Genomic DNA, 666 nt, shown 5'->3' with positions numbered 1-666 from the left:
TGCATAGCTCTAGGCTAAAAATTGCAAAGAAATGAAAATACACCAACTTGTCTCTAAGTAACTCAATAGCAACAAACAAACTAGATGCATGTGAATGGCTGCATTTCCTGACCCAGTCACAAGACATCTATTCACCACCTACATCTTCAGATGGATGTTGAACAAGTCATTTTACTCATCACTGTAGACAATAGACCTGCATGAGAAGAGAACTTTCCTCCAGTCATAATCTAATCATTTCTAAAAATTAGACATGGAATTAGCTTGTTATGTCAATGCTAGGATAACCGGAAAATTTCTGAAATGAGGTTACATGATGAGTCAACTAACTTCGTTTGTATTTTAAGAAACGGTTTTTGAGAATGAGGAGGTCAAGTCGGAGGAGGAGCAAAATGTAAAGGGAAAGAAGAAAGAAGAAAAATTACCGTGAATGGTTTATCTCTCACACACACATCCTACAAACTTGTTCAGAGATAGTAAGAACTGCCGATGCTGCAGTTTGAGATAACACAGTGTGGAGCTGGAGGAACACAGCAGGCCAGGCAGCATCAGAGGAGCAGGAAAGCTGACATTTCCGGTCAGGACCTGATTTTCTGAAGAAGGGTCCCGACCCAAAACATCAGCTTTCCTGCTCCTCTGATGCTGCCTGGCCTGCTATGTTCCTCC

The sequence above is a fragment of the Rhincodon typus genome, chromosome 8 (assembly GCF_021869965.1).
Source record: "Rhincodon typus isolate 14 chromosome 8, sRhiTyp1.1, whole genome shotgun sequence".
Taxonomy (NCBI): domain Eukaryota; kingdom Metazoa; phylum Chordata; class Chondrichthyes; order Orectolobiformes; family Rhincodontidae; genus Rhincodon; species Rhincodon typus.
Note: the sequence above shows the minus strand (reverse complement) of the source record.